Genomic DNA, 16594 nt, shown 5'->3' with positions numbered 1-16594 from the left:
AAGAGAGGTGAATTTAAACCAACAGCTGTAAGGTTAAAAAACAATAACCAGAGTGTCCTGGCAGGAAAAAAAAAGAAAAAAAAAAGTTGGAATGTTAATAAAAGCAGCTCAAGACAGTGGGCTAAGTAAAAATTGCTTTGTAAAGTGCATAGAAAAAGTAGGAAATACACTCAAGTGCAGGTTGTGTAGTTCAAAATTAGAAACAGTTGCACATCATGCTTCTTGTGATGGTCTTTATACTAAAAGGCACAGTACTGTGGTAAGACTGTTGCATTGAAGATTGTGCAGACAACATACAGGCAGCTGAGAAGCAGAGAAACATGAATCACAACAAATTACTGAAAATGAAAAAGTTCTGATGACACGGGATCACTCAATACCAACAGAAAAAAAAAGTAGAAACAAGAAAAGGATATACTCTAGTAAAAGAAAATAGGACAAAAGTAATAATGGGATGCATGGCTAGGCTTTAAAAGGCCCCAGTGGTCATTAGTGTAATACACGTCTATGAACCTAAGAATACACATGAACTTATAAAAATACTAGGATATGTAAGCAACAATTAGAGCGATGTGAAAAAAAACAGCCAGGTAAAAGAAGCAACAGAGCTGTTAAAAAGAATTTTCAAGCATACATAAATATACTATAAATTTATGTAACTCCAAATAAACTTCAGAAGGAAGGAGGCAATTCTGGGTACATAACATTGCAGGTGCTGAGAACAGGTCTCTTATCAAATGAAATGTCAAAGACTGAAGCTTTCAATATTAATCTCATGAACTTTAATACCAGATTACCAGTGTACATGACTTGGCTTAAATCCTTGTCACCGGGTGCTGGTCTAGCTTTTATAATATTAGTAAACCCGATGAACTGTGTGTGCAAGTAAATAAATTAGTAAAATAAACGTTTTCACAGTCGCCTATAAAAAAATGTGCATCTTAGTTCATAGCAAGCATGCTGCAAACTGCAAAAAGAGAAAATGCTTCCAAAATTAGCAGGAAATTAAATTAGAAATGCTCCAGACTTCAGCTACTGAGCTACATCACTTAGCAACTTACTGTTAGAGAAGGTGAACTCACAGGCAACACAGAACAGAAGTTAGGAAGGAATTGAAGGATTAGGAATCAAAGTTCAACTCCGACTCTCTCTCTCTCTCTCTCAACAAAAGGCAAACAAGTTGTTCCACCAACGATTAACGATAGCAAAAGTACTGACGTGGTACATGCTACTGCTACTAAAACTGATTGTTTCCCCACTCTCTTTTTGGGAAGAGAGTGAGAACCAATCAGTAGCCATCCAGTTGTCCACGTCATGTACGTGACTGTGGACATGGCAGTCCGACCCCCCCTTCCTCTTTACTGTCCAGTTAAACTGCATAGACTTCTGGGCATCACACTGCTGCATTCTCTCCTTAATCTGGACTGCTTTTATAGCAGTCCAAATTTTCATTTTCAGAAACTAAATAAAAAAAAAAAAACCCCGGAACTCACTGAGCATGCGTAGTTCAAGTTCCGGGACTTTGCGAGTCAGTCGGACTCGCAGATAAGAAAAGCACTGATTGAAATAATTAATTTATTTATAACTATTTTATTTTTTAAACTTTCTTTTCCTTACTTAACAGCTGGGGGGACTGCAGTCCTGCAGTCCAGTGGCATGAGCCACCACTGCTTAGACTTATTTCTCTTTAGTGTTATTCTAAACATTAAAGACATAATGTGAGGTTTATGCTTTATAGTCCACTCGCAAGTTTAATAAAGTCAACAAAAGTCCACTCTTTTCTGAGCTACTTTTATTTGCAAAGCTATATTTTACAAATGTGATTAATGGTTTATAATCTCACATTTACTCATGAATTTCAGTGTTGCTGGTCTTCTTCCTGATCATCTCCATCTGCAACACAGCACTCTGGTTCAGTTGTAAGGGTTCCCTAATTCTTCTAGTCAATACATGTGCTTTTTTTCTGTCTCTCAAGCTTTTTCCTTGAACACTGAAAAGGTTTCACTAGCAAAGTTTCTCTTATCAGCTTTATTGTCAGAAGAATGAAAAGCAGAGGCTCCTTCTACTTGTTGGCTCACTTTTTGTTGGATAAACTTTTTTTTTTATTTCTTCTTAGCCAGTTCAGTATCAAAAAAGTTTTTGATCCTCCAGGAAAAAATACTCTGAAGACAGCTGAATACAACAGCTTGAATCTCACACATGCTGGATACAATGGCTTGAACACCTGCCTCTCAACATTCCCTGATTGCTGGCATATATTTGCTTCTCTTTTACCTGTTGTACGGTAAATAATCATTTTCCACAAACACTCAACTGTCTCCAATTTTCAATACTTTTTCCTTCTGACACATTTTTGTCAGGATCAAATCTTTCTGCTGGTATAACTGTTTAATAACAAAGGCCTTGGCTGCTTTCTCATGGATAGATTTGGAGCATAGGGTCTATATTATATCAGCGAATTCTTGAAATTGTAAACACTGTATAATCGACCCAAACACTTTGAAAATCCAATGGAGCACATGGATCAGCATTTTTTTCCCAGGGGAAAAAATCGCTGATCCGTAAAAAAAAAAAAAAAAACACAAAATAAAGTGGGGGGCTTCACCACCCACATCCCCCGATGTGGGGGGTTGTGCCCCTCACACACACCCTACTTAAATATACCAACTCTGAGATAGCACCACAGTGGAGGAAATGGCAAAGTCCCAAAAACAGCCTAGTGATTTTTTTCCCCTGGGGAAAAAAAATTGCTGTTCCGTACTTTTGGAATTTTGCCATTTCGAGTAAATAGGTTCGATGAAACAGTATTCACTTACAAAATAGGAACCCGGAGCATACACTCAATGTGCTCTTTCAATTAAGTCAAATAGAAGAAGCTTTAACTATCTATTCAGATGAACTAATAAAACTGCAAAAATCAGAGGTTAAAACGAAGAAAAGCCTGGCTGTGTATGAGTCTTCTGAAGAAGACCTGTTTCAAAAAAATAGTGCAGTTAGAAGAAAAGAGCATGGTGAGAAAACATGAGATTTTCTGCTGTACAAGAGAAATTGGAAAAGACACAATGTATTAATTTTATGAAAACACCGGTCCAGTTGTTTATTTATGCTTTTATAAAATTAGTGCATTCTGTTCTTTCCAGTTTCTCCTGTACAGCAGAAAATCTTATCTCAAATCTCAAAATGGGTAGTACTGTACTAATTTGTGTGTGGTTAGATAGTTACAGATATTGCATGTTTTCTCTTATTAATTTTGTATCCCCAAAAGACTTGAAGCTGTCTCAGAATGTTCCACAACGCCAAAATATCCTTTTCTGGTTTTATTACCTACAAAATAATATCATCCATACCATACTAATTATATCCTGAAATTTCTGAGTCCTTTATTTTCTTTGCTAACTGTTCTAAATATAACACAAAACAAAGGGGAAAGAGAACATCCCTGCCTGGTTCCTCTGCTCAAACAGAATGCATGAGAGAGGAAACCCACACTTTATTTTTTTCCTCTGATCCTTCACATATCCCCCTAATCAACCTTATTATTTTATCACCAACTGAAAATGATTCCCCTGCTCTACTCATAAAATCCCAATTTACTCTATTGAATGCTTTCTCTATATCAAGACCTGCCAACAACATTCTTAAATTTTGCTTCCCTCTGGATCACCATTGTTTAATTAGTGTTGCTAAATGTTTGCCTCCCCTCCACAGAACCACACTGATCCATAGCTATCAATTTTGGCATCATCTTTGTCATTCTTTTACCCATTATAGATATAAACACTTTATAATTGTGGTTTAGAATCAAAATAGGTTTATATGAAGCTGGATCTGTTTTGTCTTTACTATCTTTAGGTATTATAGCCACCACAGCTGTCTTCCAGGGTGTTGATGCTTCTCCTCTTTTTAAAGTACTGTTAAACACAACCTTCCAGATCTTTATAACTTTCTTCCATTCTAGCTTCCAAACTTCTACAAGAATGCCATCTACTCTTGGAGACCTTCCTGTAGATAGGCTATACATCACCATTTTACTAGCTGTTAGTAACTAAGCCTCATCTGCCTCTAACCTTGACATATTTGATTTTCCATAAACATTTTAATTTGTGCCTTCTTGATTTCCACATTTTTCTGCTTCATACAGATTTTTTTATAAGATTTTTGAAATATTTCTAATACGTGTAAAGGATCGCTGGTTATTTTCCTTGTTATAATATTCTCTAAGCTTGGCAACAACCCTTTCTAATTTCTGTTGCCTCAGCCATTGTGCTAAAATATTTTGTGCCCTGGAGTTATTACCAAAAACAGTTGCTTAACAGCAATCCTTCTAAACTCATGCATATTATTGAGGTAGTCCCATATTTTCTCTTTAGTACTCAGCAGTTGCACTTTTCTTGTTCTGTGAGATTCCCCCTTTTCTGCAATATTTTAAACTTTGTCAGTCCTTCTAAATTTCTCTTGTTATCTTAATCTTCAAGATTATGTTGCATATTTGGGATACAAACATATATCCTCCCATTGTTGTTTTGTGAATCGCTTATCCAATCTCTCTTCCCAATTTGTTCCAACCTCTTCTGATTGATTCTTATAGTTATCATGCAATATCATATATGCTCTACTAATTATTATTTTTAACAGCAGCTTCTGTTCTACAGTCTACTAAAAATTCTACCAGTGCTGGTCTTTCATTTAAGACCCCCTTATTTCTTTCTCTTTCCTATACTCTGATATCAGTCCTTGATAGGGAAGGCAATCTCTAACCTGCAGTCCAAATAAACTATTGGCCTCTTCCCATTCTATTACCTTTCCCTGTCTAATTATTTGCCCCCAGTGCCTTGGTTCCTTTGCCAGTTTTCTCTAATAAATTCCAGTTCCCTCCTGGGCATTGCCTGTATCCCTAATTGCAGTCATCTCTATCTGCAGAATCTCCCTTCTCCATTTCCATATTGGCTTAGTTCTTAGAATGCTTTCTGCTACTTTATGAATATAATATTCTGTATGATTATTGTTATTCTCCTTAAAGGTCTACATCCAAAAATCATTGTCTCTCCTTTTTTCTTGAGCTTCCCTCCTGTTTCATCATCATCCCTTTCCATTTTGAATTATAGGTTTCTGCTTGTGCTGTGTATATGAACCTTAACTGTGTAGCTCTGAAATACTCCTTCAAATCAGGTAATCCCAATCTACCTTGTTCTATTGGAAGAATCAGTTTATCCCACTTGACCCTTGCCATCTTCTCCCAAATTAAATCCTTCAGCTCTCTATTAATTGCTATTTACAACACTTCTATTTTTGTTGATAAAAATATGCCTGACCTGTGTATACGACTAATGGGACTAAAAGCATTTTGATGGCTTGTATCTTACTATCCCCATATCCATATAACAGAACTTCCAATTTCTCAGTTTTTGTTTTGTCTTTTGTTTACTCTCTTCCAACATATCCTTAGCTACCCTACTGGAATCATCTTTAATCCATACTCCTAAATACTTCATTTTATCATGTGCCTATAAATGTGGATATTGCTGAACTAATTCATGTGTGGGTACATAATTTTCCACTATTGCCTTTGTTTTAACTTCATTAATTTTGTATTGCAAAAAGATATAAAACTGTCTCAAATGTTCCACAACACTGTAATGACCTTTTCTGGTTTTATCAGGTATAAAATAATGTCATCTACAAATAGAGCCAACTTTTCTTGACTACCATACTAATTATAACCTTGAATTTCTGAGTCCCTTATTTTATTTGCCAATGGTTAATACAAACAACAAAGGGGAAAGACGACACACCTGCCTGGTTCCTCTGCTCAAACAGAAATTATCAAAGAGGAACCCACCCAGTTTAATTTTTACCTTCTATCCCTCATATATCCTCCTAATCAACCATATAATTTTATCATGGAATGCAAATGCTTCCATTGCCCTGCTCATAAAGTCCCAGCGTAATCTGTAGGATGCTTCTCTGCATCAAGATCCACCAACAAGTATTTTTTCTGACATTCTGTTTCCCCCTGGATCATCAATATTCTATCAATATTGTCAAATGTTTGCCTCCCCTCCACAAAACCACACTGATCCATATCTATCAATGTTGTGATGACTTTTAACATTTTTTAAGCCATTAGACATAAACACTTTACAATCATGGTTTAGGATTGAAATGGGCCTGTATGAAGCTGGATTTGATGGATATTTACCCACTTTACGTATTACAGCTACCACATCTTTCTTCCAGGATGGTGGTACTTCTCCTCTTAAAATACTGTTAAACAAAACCTTCCAGATCTTTATCAGTTTTTCCCTCCTAGCTTCCAAACTTCCACACAAATACCATCTATTCCTTGGAACATTTATGTGGATTGCTTATACATCACTGCTTTATCTCATCTCCTCCTATCCTATCTGTTAGTAATTCAGCCTCATCTACCAGTAACCTTGGCATATTTAATTCTTCCATAAACATTTCCATTTGTGCCTTTTCTTGATTTCCATGTGTGTCTGCATTATAGGGACTTTCATAGATTTTCCAAAATATGTAAAATACTTCTTTAGGATCTCTTGTTATCTTCCTTGTTATAATCTCCCTAAGCAGCTTTGTGGAAGCCCTTTCTACTTTCTGTTGTCTGAGTCATTGTGCTACAAGTTTTTGTGCTCTAGAGTTATTAACAAAATTCAGTTGCTTAACAGTAATCTTTCTAAACTCATGCATATTATGGAGGTAATCCCTTATTTTTTGTTTAACATTCTGCAGTTGCTCCTCTTCTTGTTCTGTGAGATTCTTCCTATTCTACAATACTTTAACATTTGTCATTCCCAATAAATAATTTTTGTTACTTCATAACAATATCTCCCTTTCTTTTATTTCCACCCTATCTTTAAACCCCACTTTAATTTAATTTTTTTCCCACTCCATAGCAATATTTTCAGAAGAATTTTTCTCTTTTCTAATAGCTCCTGAATAATGTCTTCTACCCATTCCTTAAATTCCTCTCTTTTCAACAGATAGGTGGAAAAGCACCAGTGTCTCATTTTTATTTTATTACCCTGTGTTTTTATTTTAGTTATTATTAGTGCACGCTCTGAAATAGGAATTGGATGTGTATCAAGACCTTCAATTGCACATATTCCTGTGAAATGTAAATTCTATCATAGCCCAGTTTTTGTATCTTGGGGAATAATTCACTCCGAACTGCTGGTACTGAATTCACATCTTTCATGCCAAATATTTTCATAAATCTCTTCAAATATCTACCCTACTTTCAAGGGCGCCCACAGGCAGGTGCAAGGGGGTGCACTTGCACCCCCCTGGAATCGGCTGACTAGTTAATCTTCTTTTAGTTTAAAATTTAAAAAATATATATTTTTTATTTTTAGGGCGTTCTTCTTTAAGAACGCCCTTAGTCCAGGCACAGATGCGTGCTGACATCATCACTCAGTGCACATAGTTTCAGTTTTGTGAGCGGGAACTGAAACGGACAGTTTCAGGTTTGTGAGCGGGAACTGAAACAGACGGTTTCAGTTTTGCGATGGGTTTACCTTAGCTGCGACTGAGGAGGACTGAAGATGGAGTCAGATCAGCGAGCAGTGAAACAGAGCTATGGGTTTACTTTAGCTGAGGACTTCACGGGAGATAACAGGGACGCTTGTCAGAGTGAGTAAGGTGTGTGTGTGTGTCATACATCTAGAAGAAGAACCCAAAGATGGATCTTTATCCTGTTTTAGTAAAGGACAAATTGTGTATGTTTCCATGATGGATGTATGTTAAATGCAGTTTAGTCTCTGTAAATGTTTTCTGTAAGAGAGGTAAAACACTGTGAGGTAATATTTTATATAATTAAAAAAAAGTGATGCTGTCATTACTTGGAGCTTCATTTTCCTTCAACCTTTTATTTTGTGCCTTTATTTCTATTAACAAATGTTATATACTTTTTTCTATTTCCTTGTTTAAAAGGCATCAATTACTTTTTCATTTTCTAAGCAACTGTTCTGCTCTTTAATTTTCTAATAGTGTTTTTTTTCTTCCTCGTCTGTATATTTCCTGTTACTACCAGGGGTACACATGCTGTTTCTAAGATTAAGAAAGTCATTAAAGTTTACTAAATTCTTCACTATTGCAGAAATTCTAGGTTTGATAACTGCACTGGTATCATTTTCTTTAAGTATACCATTAAAGTTTCCTGTCATTATTATGTTTTCTTCCATATCTGAAGTTAAAATTTTTGGATACTTTCTAGAGAATTTAGCTCCAATTCCCAGAATCTAGTATGTTTGCTAAGGTTAATATTCTGTTTTGATATTGAACGGCATAGCAGTGCAATGGTTTGCATCGTTGCCTCATAGCAAGAGGTTTTACAGCTTGATTCTTGGCTGTGGTGCCTTCTGTGCACAGTCTGCATGTCCTCCCTGCATTTGTGCGAGTTTCCTCTGGGTGCTCCTGTTTCCTACCATGTTACAAAGACATGTATCTGGAGTGCTTTTCCACGGGCCTTCACTGAAAATCATCTCATTCAAAGTCGACTTTCCCAGTAAACGGATGTTAAATAAATTAAATAATAAACAATGACCATAAGTATCATACCTTTATCATCACTGTATGAGTCAATTACTTTGGACATTACAGCAGTGTTTCTCTGTAAGATTGCTGTACCCCTTGTCTTTTCTTTAAAGCTAGAGCTTGTTAGGGCTATATATTCCTTTGTATTTAATCAAATAATATAATAGCATTTTAAATAAATTAGTTTCTTGAAAAAAAGCCACTTGTAACTTTTGCATTTTTAAATATATAAACACACTACCTCTCTTACTGTTACCATGGTGGCAATTTACATTTAAAGGAACACATTTTAAAGAAGACTTCTTATATCAGTTACATACATACACATGCTATTATTAATTCCTATAACATGATTTCCATAATAATTAAAATCCTAAGAGGAATGGTTGTATGAAAACAGGAAAACTACTGACTGAAAGCTCATTTTATTTGATATACACACAAAAAGCAGTGTTATTAAAGTAACTAAACTACAAGTACACCATTTCCTTTCAATGGAACTTCATGTTTCTAGTTTGAATAGAAATATCTTTTGAACTATGCTTCTAATTCTCTTTACTCTCTTACATCCAATTAAGAGTTTTTCTTATTTTAAAAATATTGACTATTGATATATGGATGCCGCTACCATTGTTGTATGGTGTTTTGATGGACATCTGTTTAGTCAGCACAGATTGGTTGTGGGTTCTACTCCCACAGTAGTTAGAAGCATTGCTGATGCTGTACTGTGTTATACAAGGGGTGGATGCTGCAGTCCTTTTTGGCAAAGATACCTAGTAACTATGAACCTGTTATCAGTTTGCTATCCATTCCCTATTGTGGTATTACTAGCTTATCATTTTTTTTAATACATGCAACATAGGCAATTTATTCTTCAAGGGCAAAAGTCACTTTATTGTAGATGAAACAATGACATATAAACTTGTTTGTTAGCAGCAACCTCTTTATTAGTTACAGATTTCTTTAATGTGGATTTTACTACTTCAGAGATTGTGCATATTTACTGATACTGGTGGACCATAGAAGGTTGAGTAGACTTATTTATGATGTAAATGTTCCGAATTGGGCAGTTTTGTCATTTGGTGTATGCATTTTGTTTCATTGTTTACTGGAAAAATGCTCAAAACAATACATTTAAAATGCCCTCTAACAAGTGTACTATATTGTACAAGGAATATAATGTAATGCAGTCAGGAAGGTGTATCAAAGAGCATGTGTATGTTTCACGTTCAAGGTGCCTATGATTTTGAAAATAGCCCAAACTTAATCTTTATCTGCCACTGGCAAAATGTATTTTCTTTGAATGTGGGTTTCAATTCAATGCTGTTTCAATGCATGTGAGTTTCAAGGGCAGAGAGGTTTTAATGCTAAGTCTATTTTCATTGTGAGACTGCATTGCTTTGCTTAACAGATATTAGGGTTTGTGCTGTAAAATGCAAAATAAAACTTTCAAATGAAATCTAAATCATTGCAGAAGTAAAGCAGTATGCACATTACAGTGTTTATGGTAAATGGGGCAAAATAACCAAGGAATGGGACATTGGAATGGCTGCAGGGGGGGGGGACCCCCATTCGACCATGATTTTGTGAGGGGGGGGGTAGCAAACTTAGACAGCCCCGGTTGAACTATACCTCTCAGTTGTCCATATTTTTGCAGAATGAATTGATATTTGCTTCTTATTTTTGGTTTGTTCCTCATACAATGTGTGATTTTCTAGCAAATAATTTAGGAATGAAGTCACTAAATGAGAGACATTGAGTTTCAGATGTCATAACCTTCAGAAAAATGTATGCTAATGCAAAACCTGTTATTCTATCACTTGTCTTAAGTTTATACAAGAGCAATTTTTAGTAGTGTTTGTGTTCCCCAATATTTGACCCTGTCCAGATTTCCTGCATTAAGAGGTTGAGAGGTATGTGCAAATCGCTTTGTAGATGTAAGAATATCCAAACCTCTCCATTGTCCCCAATTTTGGCTCAAAATGTTGCTCTCCCCTAATAATCCCTCCTCAAAATGGCAATTTTGGAAGAAAACGTGATTGAAGTCTCCTAGAATAATGGTATTGGCTTAATGCATAGGGACACCATATTAGTTAGGTAGGAGATATGGACTGATGGGGTACATAGAGGGGACCTATAGTTAGGTATGACACAGTAAGGAGTTTTGTTAATGCTAAGTTGGATGTAGAGGAATTCCACGTCATTATCTCACCTAGCAAGTCTGGAGATGAATTGTTCTTTAAGAATATGTAGATACCATCACCCTTTCATCTAAGGTGGTAGACCTGAACTTGTGGCAGGTATTGAAATCCTGCATTAAAGGAGTGCTGTCATCGGTCTTGAACCAGGTCTCTGTGATGAGCAGGTATTGAAATCCTGCATTAAAGGGGTGCTGTCATCGGTCTTAAACCAGGTCTCTGATGTTTTCCAGGGGAAGCAGTGCTTGTAAAGAGTGGACTTTTTAGCTTAGCCTCTGAAAAGGAAACTGGTTATTTTCTAATTCATGTAGCTATAAAATTCAGTATAAAAACTGTAAAAGTTTCTGAATGCAAACACTATTTATTAAAGCAGCATTACGGTAGGGAGTAGTTCAGTACAGAGAGATTCAACTATAATACATAGCCATGAGTTCCTTTATACCTTTCTGTCAAAAACCAACACCATGGTCACACAGAGTTTACAGTTGTAACTTTGAAAAAAATCTGTTTTATGTATTTCTTGCACTAAGAAGTTGGTGTGTGTGTGTGGTAGCATACCCCTCAGCTGTCCAGGTTTTTGCAGAATGTCCAGATTTTTGCCCCATATTCCTTCTAAAAAGGATTGAAGTTGCTAAATAATGAGACATTTCAGTTTTAGACGTCATATCATTTAGGAAAATGCATACTAACACAAATCCTGTTACTCTTGCAATTTTCTAAGTTTATGAGAGCCATATTTATAATCCGTCCCTATTTATTTTAGGCTTTGTCCAGATTTCTTGCACTAAGGTTGAGGCCTTGAGGGGTGTGGTATGTTTGTGAGAGAGAGAAAGTGAAATGCCCAAGTTAGAGTTAGCAGGTGGAATTTATTTTCAAGTGCATTTTCAAGGAACTGTGAGTTTTAAGGGAAGCGAAGTTTACTGCTGCTCATGTCAAGTCTATTTACAATGTGCAACTGTTTTGTTTAGCAAATGGTATCTCTATTGTGGTATAAAGTTTTAAAGCTATGTTAGTAGCACCACAAGTAGAATAGAATATTTGCATCTTAATGTAGAGGCTTGAGGTTCTATTCCTACAGCATGTACATTTGTATGCTGCAGTCCTGAAGATGTCCTTCTTTGGATGAGATGCCTAATAACTAGGAACCTGTTTTTCAGCTTGCCATCCATTTTCTATTGCAATATACCAGCTTACCATTTTTTTAATTTAACATAGGCAATTTATTTTTTGACAGCAGCAGGCACTGAATTTGTAGATGAAACACTGAAATATACAGTTGTTTTCTAGCAACAACATCTTCATTAGTTTCAGATATCTTTAATGTGGAATTATTCAGATTACTTTTACTTCGGCAGAGACACTCAGACAAGTGTTGCTGTATAATACAAGGGATATAATTCAATTATATATTATAATTAAGACAATCGGGTAAATCAAATAACTTTTGCATGGCCCTAACAGTGTGCAAGGAGACTATTGCTTGAAAACAGTTCAAAGGTAAATAACCTGCCACTGGCCAGATGCATTTTCTTTGAATGTGGGTTTCAATGCTGTTTCATTGAATGTGAGTTTCAAAAGTAGAGAAGCTTTAATGCCAAGTCTGTTTTCATTGTAAGACTATTGCTTTGTTTAGGTTTAGTAAATGTCTGTGTTTGGGCTATAATGTTTGAAATAAAAGTTGTAAATTAAATCCAACTGCCTGTAATCATTGTAGAACTAAAGCATAAAACAGTATGCACACAGATTTGAACAGTGTCTACAGCAAATGGGGAGAAATAGCCAAGTAATGGGACACTGGAATGGCTGTGTGGGCGGGGCTTGGGGTGGGTGGACTTGGGCGGGGCTGTGTTGGCAGGGGGCGGGGAGAGCTATGTGGGTGGGGCTCTGGGTTTGCACCCCCCTGCAAAAAATCCTGCGGGCTCCCTTGCCTACTTTGTTATATTTTCCCTTTGGGGTCCCAGATGCAGTTTCACTGTTGCAAATCACATTCCACTTCCCACCTATAAATAATATTCTGTACTGAAAGCTGATTATTTCTCCCAGAATTTTCTTAAGCTCTATTATAGCAGTTTTAGGGGGAATATAAATACATGCCAGTGTAATCCTCCTCCTTGCCCCTTAGTACTGCAAATCTACCATTATCTTTTTGTCCTCTTCTATCACTATTGGAGGTCCTCTTGCAATTAATATAAGTACTCCTGTTTTCCTTTGTCCCAGGTATTCTGCTGAATAACCATCCTGAAAACCTTTATTTATCTAATTCACATGTTCAGTTGTTTCCAAGTGTGTCTCCTGTAGCATTGCTGTTTGCACTCCACATGTTTTAATAGTTCACTACTTTTTCTTTTTTGTATTTATCTGTGAGACCACTGACTTTTAAAGACATTATAGAAAGCATTGTTGCATTAAAAAAGTTATTATTCCATCCTTTTATGTATAACAGATTTTTTGTTAAATGTCTGCTGTTTTTGTCTTCTCCATTTGAACCCATGCCACATCTTGAAAAACTTTTTATTTTACTGACAGCTCTCAAAAAAAAAACACCTCCCAATACCATCCAAAACCCATGAACTTAATAACACACAGAACCATCTACATCTTCAAATATTGAAGTTTTACCCTCCTAATAGGAGCAAATTTTCCAAACTGGCAGCCACATGCACAAACTTAAGTTAACCTAAAAGAAATGTTATCCATGCTAAAATGCCTGTGTTTCTATTAAGTGCTGTCTGGTTTTGTCTTATCTTTATACAGTAGCTCTCCCAGCTGTGAAAACACTTGAATGCTTTCAGAGAATGTTATCTCCTAGCCATTTCTCTTTATTAGATTATCTGATGGAGACATAAGGACCAGATGTAGAATTGCTACTAAGCATAGATTTATTTTATGAGGAAAAAAGGCCTTATAATATTCAATATTATTTTTCATTTACATGCTTTCACTTAAAACGTATTACTGGATAAAGCTAAGAGCTTTAATCCAGTCATTCCCTACTTATGAATTAGAAAAAGCACACACATTTTTTTGGCATGCTGTTTTAACTAGACATTTCTATTTTTTTATACTGCAGTACCTACTTTTCTTAAAACTGAAAAAGGAGAAAGAAAGATGGGAAAAAGAAAGAAAAAAGAAAAAAAAAATCTTAACTTACAGTTACCTTTCTCCCTCCTCTCCCCTTTCATAAGTATTTTTCTGAACAGTAATGACATGAATAGGTCGTATATTTTAGTGTCCCCTACAAGTTTAGCAAAGTCCAAAAAAGTCCAATATTTCTAGATTTTATTGTTTTGTCATGTTTCACAAATATAATTATTGCTTTGTAATTCCACATTTGTCAGTTTCCAAGTTACTGTTTTATTCCTGTTCATCTCCATCTCCCAAATCTTGTCTCTGCTTCATTTACAACATACTCTCGATTCCTGAAATATCTACCCTACTTTGTTCTATTTTCTCTTCTGGGTCTCCAGACACATCTGCACTGTTGCAAGTCAAATTCCAGTCCCTACCTATAAGTAATATTTTCCATTGAAACTTTGGCAAAGGTTTCATTGGCACAGTCTCTCTGTGGTCATTGCCAGAAGAACACGAAGTAGAATCTCCCTCTGTTTCACAGATCACTTTTTGTTGGACAAAATCCATACTACTGGTTCCATTGCATATTCAAGTATTGATGGCATTGGTGGGAGATTAGAGCCTAATTTTTTTCATTTTTTTATTCGACTTTTTTACTGGGAGTATCTGAATGGAAAAAGCCAATGAAGGCCCAGGGAGGAAGCTCCAACAGATACATTTAAGATATTCATGACAAAACAATTTGTTTTGCAAAGATATTACATAGGCAGTTCTTAAGACATCTATATACAAACAGATTGTTGTTCTGTACTGACACTATACAAAGATGAAAAAAGTTATTTTTTCAGTGGTGAAACTGTACACAATACTAAATTCCAAGTATAAAACATTTACATGTAAACAGTTTACATGCAACATATGTGACAAGCACACATTAAATATGACTTGTAAGACATGGGTAAGGAGGGTTACAATAGGAATAAGTAAAACTGAGGTAAGGAGTATGAAACAATAGTTGGCAGGTAGATTGTAGTTAAAGCTAGAAGAGGGACAGATATTATATGGCTGATGAGTCAAGGATAGTGGAGATAAGAATACTAGGGTATGTACTGACATGGAACCTAGTTATAAAAGAGTGTTGAAGGGTACTTAAAGGAAACAGCTAAAGTGTGACAGTCAAAAAGATATAGAATTGTAAGGTAAGGATTAGGGTAGAAAGGAAATTAAGCGGGAGTTTTTGAAAGGTTTGTTGTGTAGAAGGGGATAGAAGTTATAAAGGGATGGGGATATGAGGTGATGGAAATGGAGTTACCCAGGTGCGGAGCCTGCACATGACCATGTGTGGTTTAGGTGCTATTTTAGTAGGGGCCTGAAGGCAGAAAGTTTTATGGTCTGTTTTATATATGTCAAGGTGGTGTTCCATTGTTCAGATATGTAATGGGAGTATAGTGAGTCAACTGCTGAGTTACTAGAATTTGTTGTGACTGCTAACACCTTATTGGGTGAGCAAAGGTCTCTACCCGGAGAGTAGTGCATGCAGGGTATCTTTTAAGTCTTGGACATCTGTCTGGTGCATGCATAACATTGTGTGCAGTTATAAGTTGTGAGCATGGTGAATAGTTTGGTCTCAAGCCAGTGTAGTTGTTTCAGGGCTCTGCATTGAGTCATATATGCAAGTTTGGCAGCAAGTTTGGCTACTTTATCGTAACAGGTAGACATATTAGCTGGAAGTGTAATATTTAGGTTTGTAAGGCTAAAAGAAAGTTGGTTGGTGCTATTTTCTGTCTTGACTCACCTGTCAGGTAGTGTTTGGTTCTATAGAGGGAGTCAAGTTTCTAGGGTTTTTTTAATGGTTTGCAATATGTGTTAGTCAAATTTGAGGTAATTGTCAATTAGAACACCCAATTTTGTTTACTGTTACAGTTTCAATTTTTATGTACTTGGATGAGTCATTTAGAATGATTATGTTTTATTTTGGTGTTGTTTAGGAGTGAAGATCATACGTTTTTTTTTAGGATTTAAAAAAAGAAGTTATGTCTTACCATAATGTTCCATGTGTATTGTTGATCCTCGTTCAGTCATTACGTATGGGTATCGGTTCCGAGCTCGGAACCAAGCCAGCCATTTTCCAAGCTCGCGTCAGCTTCAAACTCTCGAGCTAAACTCTTATCCACAATTCCCCTCTCCTTGATACCTCAGATTGAGTTTGCAAGTTAAACAAAGGTAGAGGCTACCTCTGGTCAAATAACCTAAGAGAACTGGATGGTGAGATCCACTAGAAACCACAGGAGGGGGAAGGAGGGAGGGTCGTAATGACTGAACGAGGATCAACAATACAGATGGAACATTATGGTAAGACATAACTTCTTTATCTGATACTGTTAATCCTCGTTCATTCCTTACATATGGGACAGATCCCCAGCTACCTCTATTCCCAGGAGGCTCTCATGGAAGGACATTCCTGAGCACCATAGAACTGAAAGATGCTCTTCCCCTGGAGGCCAAATCCAATTTGTAATGATTGATGAAGGTATGAGGTGTAGCCCAAGTTGCGGCTGCACAGATATCATGTAAAGAAGCTCTGGCATGGAAGGCAGAAGAAGTTGCCACTGATCTAGTTGAATGAGCTTTCATGGTAGCAGGCAACGAGATACTACATTGTGTGTAAATGCAGGTCACACAGTCCTTCAACCATCTAGCTAATGTGACCTTAGCAAAAGCCAATCCTAATCTAGATCCAGAAAAGGCCAAGAATAACTGGTCAGGTT

Source organism: Protopterus annectens, chromosome 4.part0 (genome assembly GCF_019279795.1).
Source record: "Protopterus annectens isolate FY-2018-M chromosome 4.part0, PAN1.0, whole genome shotgun sequence".
NCBI lineage: Eukaryota > Metazoa > Chordata > Ceratodontiformes > Protopteridae > Protopterus > Protopterus annectens.
Note: the sequence above shows the minus strand (reverse complement) of the source record.